General features: G+C 50.9%; 1 protein-coding gene across 2 annotated transcripts in view; it reads left to right on the plus strand.

The window, feature by feature from the left end:
* ADCY9 (adenylate cyclase 9) overlaps positions 1–10,020 on the plus strand; it is a 97,529-nt gene extending 87,509 nt beyond the window's left edge. The window contains exon 11 of one of the 2 annotated variants that reach the window (XR_005566549.1): positions 8,757–10,020. The gene's annotated coding sequence lies outside the window, so the exon portion shown is untranslated. Of the gene's footprint in view, positions 1–8,420; positions 8,729–8,756 lie in introns of those variants that run through there. The other variant, XR_005566548.1, reaches the window with a different exon arrangement.
* The last annotated feature ends 1,421 nt before the right edge of the window (positions 10,021–11,441 follow it).

Consider the following 11,441-nt stretch of genomic DNA (forward strand, 5'->3'; position numbering starts at 1 on the left):
CTTTCAGGTAGTAATTCTGCAAATACCTCTTGCATCCGAAGAATGTATTCCTGAAGCATTTCTGGGGCTCTTGGTTCAGTTGAGGTGTGTCAGTATTCCTTTTCCTACAGTCGAGGAGCTGACATGGTCCAGAACTGTTTACATGCCTTCCAGTGTTATATTTTTGTTCTCAGAGTTGTTCCAGCCTCTCTCCCTGCCTCTTCTTTCTCCCCATTTTATAGAGCCTGGCCATTCCTCCTCTCTCCCTGCTCAGCTGTTTCCAGTGGCAGGGCTCAGCCGGGACGTGCTGGCTCCTTGAGACGCTGCACAACAACCAAACCTCCCCCAGCCCCAGCCCTGCACCCCGGGACAGGTTGGCATCTTGTGGTTAAACCCAAAAGGAGGAGGTACTGGAGTGGGGCCCTGGACCCAGAGCACCTTCCTCCTCATCCTTCAAGCACTGCAGGTGCAAAACCCTTTTCCTCCAGCCTATAAAGTGCACAATGTTCCTGTGCTGCCATGGGGGGGCCGCGGGGGGATCGTTGGGTTTGTGGGAACATCGGGAAACCAAAATACAACCCAGCAGGGCCTCTTTGTGTTGGCACTGAGCAAATACAGGGACCGAGGACAGGGGCATTAGTGGGCTCTGAAATCAAGGGCTGTTGTCTGCTCTGGGAACTGCCAGCAACATTCCTCTGCCTTAACTCTGGAGCTGGGAAAAGAGTTGTAAAACCTTGGGTGAGCAGTGGTGCCCCGTTTGCTCCTTGCCAGGGCAGCAGCGAGGTTTCCACAGCTGGGGCTGCGGCTCTCGGGGGTTAAATCTCTCACAGCCAAACCAAGAGGTTCAGTTCTTGGTGTGTAATTTGGAGAGGGACATTTTCCAGGCACAAAGAGCCAGGAGCCACCTGTTTCGGTTCTGGGAGCTGAACCTTTACACCTTCCCTTTATGCCTTTGAAGGTACGTCCTAACACAGAACCGACTCCGGGGGTGTTCTCAGCGGGATGTGCGGCTCTGCTGCCGAATTCCTGGCACGCCTGTGCTGCTGGGAGGCCACGGGCAAAGCTCACTTTGTTAAAATCCCTGTGTGTGCTGTGGGTGCCAGCACAGAGCTGTCAGTGAACGGGGAGGGCTTTGCCCAGAGGTTTGGTGAAGGTTTAAAACTGGTCCAGAGGAGGAGGTTGGGAAGGTTGCCGAGTGTTTAAGATCCCCGTGTCCCCTTCTGCCACTTGCAGGACCTACTCTGGAGCGTGGAGTAACGAGGAATACACACAATACTGTCAGCAGGGAGGTCTGAACCTGTTGCTAACACACCAAAATGCTTATTTTCCTCCCAGCTGAGAGATTTCTCATTGAGGAGCAGGTAAATGGCATTCCCGTTGATTTCTGTCTGGCATCATGATTTTGAGGAGGATGGATTTGCCTGTTATTTCCCAGGATTTGGGGCCATTTTCCTTTGCTGGAGGTAACGTGAGCACTGCAAGCAGGGTGTGCCGGTGCTGCTGCTTGGCTGTGGCTCCTGCTGTGTCCCAGGAAGATTTTGGAGTGATAAAATGAGAGGAGGAGAGGATGGATTCCCCAAAGGCTTTACAAAACACATCAGTATTTGGATAATGTTACTTTAGGGCTAAAACATAGAAAGGAGATGCCTGGATCAAAACTGAAGGGAGCTACAAACCAAACACTTAACCATGGCAGCTTGAGCTAAAGAGGAGCTTATTCCTGAGCAAAAAAGCCAAACTTTTAGGGTTTCCAGCATCTTAAAATTGATAACTTTGACCTGTTTTAAAGCTTTTTTCCTGAATACAGGAAAAAGTGTTGTAAGGGAGCAGTTAAGTCACTCCATGTCTTCATTTTGCAACATCTCAGAGGCCGAGGGCGCCTGTGTTGGCTGTGATGCCGTCGATGTTTAACTCGGCACCTTGTCTTGAGGGGTTTTTGTCCAAATTTAAGGACTCTGCCTTGTTTTCTCCCTTATTCCCTGCTGTGGTCTCATTTGCTCTGTCTGGACAGGACACAGGAGTGGCTGTTGCCTCCCATCTCCTCACCTGTGGTGACCTCTGTCTTCTCCTCACTGCACGGAGCATCTGAGCTCTGCCGCTGCCGGTCACGGCTCCGGGTGCTGCTCTCCCTGCTGGCGCCTCTCTGTGTCCTCATGGAAAAGGGAGAGTGGTTTTGCTTTGATATCTCGGTCCATTTTGCCCAGTCACAGCTGCAGCTTCCTCTTCATGGCGGTGACAGAAGAGCAGCAGACACGTCCCAGCAGTTAAATTTAGGAATTAACTGCTAAAAAGGCAGTTGTTATTTATTGATGTGATTTTCCCAGTTGCTGGAAATGCCACTGTAAGTACAGAATGACTTGTGTGTGGAAACAGTAGAGGTGGAGGTTCAGGGATCCCCCAGTGCCTTGGTGCTGCTGTCTCAATGCCCAGGCAGCTGTGAAAACCCAGTTGGGGTTTCAGAGTAATGCTGAGACTTGACTGGCTACGTGGGGAACATCAGTTTGGGCAGGAAGGTCATTTATTCCAATGGTTTTTGACCTGTTGAGTTCTCTCTGCAGGCTGTAGCAGTCCTTGTTTTGTTTCCTAGAGGTAAAACCTGGGTTGCTGAGGCTGTGCCGTGCATGCAGCTGCCGTGGGATTCTGCAATATCCTGTAAAAAAGGTGGAATTTGTAGCCACTGCCCAGCAGTTCCTGCAGGTGCTGTAGCTGGGAGAGCTGTGATGGGCTGACTGTGTTTCAGTTCAGAGCCGTGGGTAGGACTCGGTGCCACGGTGGGGTTGGCTCACCAAGAGCCTCTGGATGGTCACGTGTGTTTCCACGTCCTGGAGCTGAGGAGACGAGGAGAAGGGATCATGGAATGAGGTGTCAGGTGGTTCCAAAGGCTAATCTGTATTTCCAGGTGTGATGTCTGTGCCTGGTGGCTGCAGGGGAGGTATCTCAGGTGTGAAGCTGAGCTGTGTTTGTGCACCAAGGTGCCTTAAAATAGGCTGATTTTATTAAAATCTGCATTAACACCACCCTCTGAACTCTGTCCACAGAGTTTCATTGGTGAAAATAGCACACCAGGAGCTTATTGCCCTTATGAGATTTTCTTTTAAAATCAAATGTCAGGCTCTGAAGAGGTTGGAGGAGAAAATAAAACAGGTGGAATGTGTCTTGTCTTAGGGGCGCAGTTTGAGGGTGCCGTGGTGAGAAGGTTTGAGGTGCTTTGTGGACACGGGGTAGAAATATTGTGCAAATATTGGGTATAAAACCTTTTCCAAGTCTTTATGATGTGAGCTGAACATCTGTCTCAACCCTGATGAGTAGCTGGGCCGTACAACACGTGCAGAACTGTTTGCTGCTCATCTTCAGGAGTCAATATTGGCTTGGGAGAAAGAAGATTAGCTTGGAAAAAATAGATTGGTAGAAGATATTTAAAGCTTTTTTTTTCCCCTGGTCCGTTATTGTAGCCGTTAAACTTTTTCTGCCCTGACCAAGCTGCCCAGCCTGAGGCTGGTGAGGGGCAGGAGGCGGGTGCCTGGTGTCTTCCCACACTCTGCTCCAGAGTTGGAGTTTGACATCCTTTTCAGGAGCTTTCCCATGTGCCTGTCTCCAAGTCAGAGGTCAGTGTCGCTGGTCTTTCACACTTCTGCTCTCAGCCTCTCCTGTCATGCCTTGGCATGGTTTGCTCCATTCTCTCCCTGTTTTCTGGCTCACTGCAATAATTTCATAGAATCCTGGAATGGTTTAGATTGGAAGGGACTTTAAAGCTCATCTTATTCCACCCCCTGCCATGGGCAGGGACACCTTCCACTAGCCCAGGTTGCTCCAAGCCCCATCCAGCCTGGCCTTGGACATTTCCAGGGATGGGGCAGCCACAGCTTCTCTGGGCAACCTGTGCCAGGGCCTCAGCACTCTCACAGCCAAGAATTCCTTCCCAATATCCCATCTATCCCTGCCCTCTGGCAGTGGGAAGCCATTCCCTCTTGTCCTGTCCCTCCAGGCCCTTGTCCCAAGTCCCTCCCCAGCTCTCTTGGAGCCCCTTTAGGCACTGGAAGGCTGAACGGCCCCAGCTCTCCCAGGCTGTCTCCATGGCACAGGTGCTCCAGCCCTTGGAGCGTCTCTGTGACTGTAATGGATTTTAATGTCCAGGAGTTTCAGCTTTCGATGAAGCTGAAGAACTGCAGAGAAGATCATGGCTGGGAAGAGTTAATAAAATTTTAAGTTTCAGCTTTTATCAGTGATGCTCTGACTGGTTTGTCATCCAGCTCAATGCCAGATGTGTGGTGAAACCAGTGCTACCACTTGCACATCCCTGATTTGAGCATCGACTCTCAAATCCTCCTCCAGATGAGTCAAAACAAAGCAACTTCCTCAAGTTTTTCCTTCTTTTCCTCCCTTGGTCACTCATGTCTTTGTATCTACCTTAATGCACCTGCTCAGTGTTAGTTTGGAATTGAAGGTGGGTTGTATGGAGCTTTAACTCGGGGCAGGGAAGGACACGGCACGTGGTCCATGTGTGGGTGTGCCTGGGGGAAAGGCCTCCTCAGAGTCTCTGAAGCTTTGCCTTTGTTGAGTCAGCCCAGAGCTGTGTTTGGGGTTTATTTCTGGTGTTGGCTGCACAACTCCATCGTGTCCTGCATTGCTGCCTCAGCCAGGGTTTGGCCACCACACAGGTCCCAGCACAGTCCCAGCAGCACCAGCAGCTTTTCCTCTCCCTGTGTCCCAGTGCAGGAGCCCACGGTTTCCAGAGAGACCCTCTCCCCAGTTTACTTGCTTCTAGTTTCAGAGACCCTGTTGAGATATAGAGATGTACAATATATATGCTAAGACAGAGCTGTTACACCCCACTCCACAGCTTTAAACTTCCAAAGTAATAAACTCTCTAAAGCCAAGAGCCTTAACAACTCCAACATCTGCTGAGACAAAAAACAGTTCTAAGTTTGCGCTGAATATTTGGGAATTTTTCCTGCTCGGTGGCGGGCGTCTCCAGTTAGTGAGGAGGCAGCAGCAGTATCCAAAGATGACAAGGACCTTGGCCACCCTCACTGAGTTCCCCAGGAACAGGTAAACAGGCTCCCTCCTCGTGCTCTCAGGAAAGTCACCTCGCTCCCCCAGTGCCAGCAGGGTGGCTTTAGGTGTTATGTTGTTCTGCAAAGCTCCTTCTTCCCATGAAACAGCATTTTTAACTGGGCATAAAACATCGTCTTTGTTGATGGCAGGGGCTGGATTCCTCCTTTCCCACCCTTGGGGTCTTTCGGTCCTTCGGCATTGAGGTGGAGGAGGCAGGGGTGTAAATGATGGGAGAGCTGGGGGATTGGGAAGGAGCTGGATGTGCCCCTGGAGCTGCCATGTAGGTGCCATAGTGGTGCCCAGGCAGCAGCAGCTCCTGCAGCCGAGTTGTCCCCATCGCTGGTGCAGCAGTGAAGCTCTGGGAAGGTGTAGCCAGGAGAATGCCAGAACTGAAACCACCACACGGCTGAAAGCTCAACAAAACAATATTTATTACAAAGAAGTGGCCAACGAAACGAGAACCCGAGAGAGAGGAAAGAGGAGGGAAATAAGCCCTCAGTACAACCCCCCACTCACTCAGGTGATGCACCTTCAGGGTGTCCCGTGGATCAAAGCAGTGTGGTCTCATTCTCCTCACCTGAGTGGTGTTTTCCCGTGGTGACACCGGCTCATGTGTGACTGAAATCACAACAGCTTATGATACCAACCTCGTGCCAACAACGGCTCCGTTGTATCTTTTCCAAAAGTCAAGTTCCCAACAGTAAAACCATACAATATTTTCCCCATGCCACATTGGCAAACACAACCACGGACCTACTACAGCAGAGTCTCAAACACGACTCAGATCCCTCACACAGGCATAAATCAATCAATCAATCTGAAGTTTTAACCTTTTTTTTTCATTCTCTTCATCAATTTTATTATTATTAACGTTCTTTAAATCTCGACTATGGGATGTGTATGAGGGCATCTAATTGTACACATGCACCTAGGACTTGGTGTTTGTTGGTTTAAAGCACAAAATACACTATGTAAATAATTTCACTTTTTTAAAGTTACCAAAACCAAAGTTATAGACACTTAAATTATCAAATAGATTCGATGGTTCCAATGCTGTGAGTCCACTTTTCAGAGGATTCATGTGTCCAAGCTCTCCCCCCTTTTCTCTTTTTTTTTGCATCCAAGCTCTCCCCTTTCTTTTTTCTCTTCTTTGCATCCAAGCTCTCCTCCTGTTGTGTAGTTGAGGTTCAGACCCGACATGTTGGAGGGCTTGGAGACTCAGAGAGTTGTTTTTCTTCTTTCCTGCCACTGCAGCCACCACTGGGCCACCTCCCTCCCTGCGGCTCCTGCGCAGTGGCCTGGCCCTGGTGTGGCTTCTAAACGATCCCAGAGCATATTCCAAGGCTCCTGCATCCACCCGGGATGCTCAACAGGAGGGGCACCTTCCAGACCCCCATCCCAGGGTTTCGACACTGTTACTAACAAACTCATGCTCGTTCCTCCACCCACAGCCCCCAACACGCTCACACAGGAAGAGTCAGGACTCAGGAAGAGTCTCGTCGGGCAGCAACCAGCCGACCCTGCACACACCATCACTGCGGGGTCCAGGAAAAACCCCCGTCTAACAGATAAGGGATTACAGTGCCGTTAACAACACCCTGAGCTCACACCGACACAACGGACAGACAACACAGCTCGCATGAGAACAACAAAAACACAGGGTGACAGCTACACTCTCTAGCCTGCCCCCCCCCCCAGCAATAAGCAGCAGCCCCACAGACTCTGTGGGTCCCACTTTTTCCACAAAAAAACCTCAAACAGCAGCGCACCCTGCAAGCTATGCACTCCACCGGCGGGTCCTGCTTGTTTTCCACAATAAGTGGCACAACTCTACAAGCTATGCACCCTACTTGCAGAGTCTGCTTTTTCCCCAACAACGGGGTGTTTCATGTTCAGCATCCCACCCTCGTCACCAAATTACACAGCTGGGAGAATGCTGAAACCGAAACCACCACACTGTTGAAAGCTTGACAAAACAATATTTATTACAAAGTGGCCAACAAAACGAGAACACAAGAGAGAGGAAAGAGGAGGGAAATAAGCCCTCAGTACAACCCCCCACTGACTCAGGTGTTACTTACAAGGTTGTCTCACTGATCCCAGGATGCTCATAGCACAGGCTGCATCCTCGGGGTGTCGGCAGGCTCACACGGTAGCGGGTGTCCCCACAAAAGGCAACGTTGTCCTCCGTGTCAAGCTTGAGTTTGCTCCCAACACGAGCTCTCTGCTTTTCATACAATTAACCTGTGATGTCTACCTGGGCAGGTGTGGTCACCACTGCCCAGCCAGAGGCCCTCGGTCCCTCCCCCCTGTGGTGCAGGTGGTGCCCCTCCTGTGCACTCCTGTGTACACTGGAATTCCCCTGTGCCTGTGTGCTGCACCCCGGGGGGTCTTTCCTAAATGAGTCTGGGGGCTTACTTCATCCTCCTCCTCTTCACTTCCTCCTTCAAATGCCCTTGGAGGGCCATTGGCCAATAGCCAGTCACCCATTAATTTCAGTTTGTATGAGATGCTTCCTTCAAGGACGGAGTTCTCGTTTATCAGTGCTTGTTTTCTTATAACCTGGTAGGAAAAGAACAGACTCTCACAGGTGGCTGGGCCAAACACAGACCAAAAGTAGCAGCATCTAATTAAGCACGAATACAGAAGGTTTGCTCTAGGACAACATCCCACTGCCTGCTCTGTGCAGCCAGTCCGTGGACACCTTTGTAAATGCACCTTCCCTCCTGCCTGTTGGTTTGCTTTTCTCGTGGGAGCAAATTTCAGCTGGTTACTGAGACCCTGCGCTAGAAATCGGAGCGCTGCTGTCTGACCATGGCTGGCCAGGGATGGGGATGGGGATTGGACTGGGGCGAGGGATGAGGGTGGGGATGGGGATGGGATGGGGATGGGTCTGCCCACCCTCCGTCCACACAGTGACACCTACACCTCCCCCTGAATAAGCCATCGAGGGTGGCAGCACCTGATTACAAACAGCCTGAGAGAGATTATTTTTGGAGTAATCAGCTGAAACCAGGGTTGGCTTTGGTTTGCCAGGGGGTGGGTCTGGGAGCCAGCACAGACCCCTGAGCATTCCCTTGTTTCCTTGAGCATCCCCTGCTTCCTTGAGGAGCTGCCTCAGTGCTGGCCCAAGGCTTCAGCACTGCCTGACCTTGCACAGGCACACGTGGGGATGAACAGAAATACAGACGGGTAGAAAGCATGAACTGAGAACGTCATCGAAACGTTACTGAATTATGAAATGAAAATTAACCAAGAACAGTTTCCAGTTACAAATTTTTAAAAAGGCAAATCAAACTGTTTTGAAGCCTCCAGGTTAGCTGGACATCATTTCTTCCCTCCTGCCCAGCTCAGCCCATGTTCCCCACCTTGTCCCTCCCTTGCAGGAAGAGGGAACCGCTCTGTTTACACCCACTGCTCGAGCAGCTTCGGACGGGGCTGTGACAGGGGATGGGGCTTCCTCACAGAGGCCTCGCTGTAAATACTCTGCCAATGCTTTGTGGACAAAACCGAGATGGAAAAAAGTTGTATCTGTGAAATATTAAGCGTTGTGTGTACATAGATCCAACGTATTATCTGCAGCTCTGTAATCAATTGTATATTGAACTGTTTCACTGTACGGACGCTCATTTCACGCTCTCTTAGATGTAGAAAAGCTGAGAAGTAATTCACAATACACTGTGTCAACTCCAAATCGGTTTGCTTTCGTATTTTTGCTCCAGCCCCACTTCAGCTGCAGCCCTTTGCGCATGGTCTGGAAGAGGAACAGTTTGGAACAGAAGGTTTTTCAGCCCTTTGGTTTGGATCTGGCTTTTGACAATGTTTCTTTGGTAATCATGAAGCCACCGAGTTAATTTTTTATTAGGGACATACCTAGGACGTGAAAGGAATTTGTCACATGAAGTTGGTGATAAATGACCTTCTTGTTCCCAGTACTGGGTGAGAAAACAACTCCTTCCTGATTTTTCCTCATTTTAGTGCAGCTCTGAAGTGTCGAGAAGGGGCTGTGCAGCCACCGGAGGCCATTGCCAGCTGTGGCAGGAGGTGTCAGCAGAGCTTTTCCCCCCAGGGAGCTTGTGTTGGCCAGAACAGGGGATGAATTTGAAGTAGTTATTTTTCTCTTTAGCAGAGAGCATCGATGGTTTGCTCTGGAATAGCAATGTCTCACTCTGATCCGCTCGATCCGCTTGGAAAGGGGAGTGAGGCACTTATTCTAGAGTGAGTGTCCACAGAGCAAGGACTGACTGAGGGGGGGTGGTTGGTTGAGAAGAGGAGCCTTGGTGCTTCCAAAATCGGAATCTGACCCAAAGAGCAAATCCTGTCTGTCTGTCCTGCCAACCACCCCCTGCCTCCCTTGGGGTCTCTCCTAAGCCTCCCACCGTGTGTTCATGGGGTTTCACTGGGGAATGAAGCCCCTAATGAAGCCCTGAGCCCTTGCCCAGCCAGGGTTTGAGCTGGAAGATGTGAAGGTTTCCTTTGGATCCTGCTCCTTGTTGATGACCAGCGACCCACTGCCATCGTGTCCTGCGGCACCGGACCCTTCTCACGGGGCAGCCACAGCATCGGGATGGGTCCAGCCAGACCTCCCACCTCCCATTTTGATGCTCTCCCTCGGCTGCAGCAAGACCAAGAGCTTTGTCCCCCTGGAAGCATGGAGAGGTGGAATCTGGGTTCTGATTAATTCTTTTCCCCATATTTTAAACAGTTGGGTTTTCCCACAGCCCAGGTAAGTATCAGAGCACACAGTAATGCCTGTGGTGTGATTGGTGCCACAGCCAGGCATTGCCCTGTGCTCCTCAGTTCCAGCCCAGGTGTTTGATGCCAGTAGGGATGTGTAGGCCTTGCTGTGGTGTTCCTGGGTGTTCACCTTCTGTTATAGGCGAAAACTGTTCCAATGTTGTCCAGTCAGGTTCCAATTGTGGATCATGGTGATTGTCAACTGCCAAGGGATATTTTTAATAAATCTTACCGAGGTATTCAAATAAACCCTGCCTTCCTGTGTTCAGTTTGGCGTTGTCTTGTCCTGGGTAACCCCATGTTAAAGTTTCTTCTCTCTCTGTGCTTTGGTTCTTGTTCAGGATGTGTTGTACACCAACGTTGGGTGTATTGAAAGATCCACCCTGTGCTTGATTAGTTCACGTGGGGACTTTCCTTACAAAGCCCAGACATCTCTTGGATGTGTTTCACAGCAGTTCCCAAAAGGCTTTCTGGGACAATGGGAGACAACGGCTGTGCTGCTTGTGGGGTCTCTGCTTCTGAGGAACCACCATCAGCTCAGGGGTGATGGAGAGGTGCTGCAGCATCTGGAGCTGTCTCCCAGTCTGTGATCCATGGATGGCTGGAAATGCCTGGCTTGTGCCCTCCTTGCTGAACTGGAGGTGATATTTCAGCTTTCCTGGGGAGTTGAGAACTTGCAGGTGACCTCTGGGCTTGGCTGGGCACGGGGACCCCCTGTGCCCTCCCAGCTCCGGTGCTGGGGAAGGTGAGTGTGGGGCAGATCTCCTCTCAGCTCCTACCCTTGTTTTCCTGGGTGTTCCCTGGCAATCCCCAAGTTCCAGCTGTTCCCCTAGTTTCATGGAGCAGTTCCAGTTCTCTCTGGTCACAGCCCTGGACTCCCTCTGTGCCTGAGGGGTACCCACCTGCCTCTCTCTGCTGTACCATCGCTGAGGCTTCACCAAAGGACCCTGCCCTGGTCCTGCTTCAGAGGCAGCCCGTGGAGAGGAGGTGCTCTCACCTGGCTCCCCACACCAGCCATGGGCTTTCCTTTTCACACCACTCAGAGCTTTTCCTCCATCTCTGTGTCAGGTCCTTCCCTGGAGCAGTAACTCCCCCTGCTCTCCCTGTTTTTGTGCTGTTTCAGTCCAGCAAAGCCCATCAGCACTCTGTGTTAACGTCCGTGGCCGCTGCAGTGACATCGGTGGCATCGAGTGTCACAGCTCTGCCACGGGGGCCTGGGGGGCTGCAGCCGGCTGGGCCTTGATGGCTTTGGGTCTCGACTTGGTAATTATCATTTTCTTTTGGTAACTAAAGTTTTGCTGCTTTGTGGCATCGAGCAGCGATTCTCATTTCCCAGCTTCGCCGAGTTTATGGGAATTTAAGAGCTAGATGCAAATGAACTTCATTAACATGCTTAATTATCTTATAAGCCTCATACCCATCTGTCCTGCATATGCTTTGTACTCGACGCTCCGAGACAAGTGACCACGTTGGGCTTGGCACGAGGCACCTGTGAGCGGGAGCCTTTGGGAAGAGGGGTTGGATTAGTGCTGGGGGTGCACTGGAGGTGTCCTTTTTCAAAGGCTGTGTCCAAGCTGGGAGATGGGAATTGAATGGGTAGAACATGCAGCAGGATGGCACCATCTTAGGAATGATTTGCTAAAAGCAAAACAGCAGCATGGAAACAATTG

The sequence above is a fragment of the Pipra filicauda genome, unplaced genomic scaffold (assembly GCF_003945595.2).
Source record: "Pipra filicauda isolate LSUMZ 115617 unplaced genomic scaffold, ASM394559v2 scaffold73_size2923735_pilon, whole genome shotgun sequence".
NCBI lineage: Eukaryota > Metazoa > Chordata > Aves > Passeriformes > Pipridae > Pipra > Pipra filicauda.